The sequence below is a fragment of the Populus euphratica genome, unplaced genomic scaffold (genome assembly GCF_000495115.2).
Source record: "Populus euphratica unplaced genomic scaffold, PopEup_1.0 scaffold31.1, whole genome shotgun sequence".
NCBI lineage: Eukaryota > Viridiplantae > Streptophyta > Magnoliopsida > Malpighiales > Salicaceae > Populus > Populus euphratica.
In genome coordinates, this window is record NW_011499850.1 from 91,635 (window position 1) to 91,921 (window position 287).

Here is a 287-nt window from a genome sequence, read left to right on the forward strand (position 1 = left end):
CAAAATATAATTCAGTAGAAGTGTGAACCATTGTGGAGGCTTTATAGTCCTTGAAGACCTGCGAACAGCTGGTTCACTTGGCTCTACATTGTCTTGTGTAGTAGTGGTGGGTACTGATGTGCTTGAACTTTCTTGTAAAGACTCTTGAGTGGTAACATTGGGAAGCTCTTCTAATCGTATGAATTCAGATGTTTGTGGACTTGTATCTGAATCAGTTATCTTTGATTCTGTACTTGATCTGTCTTTGTACAAAACTTTCTCGTTGAAGATCACGTTCCTGCTTTTGA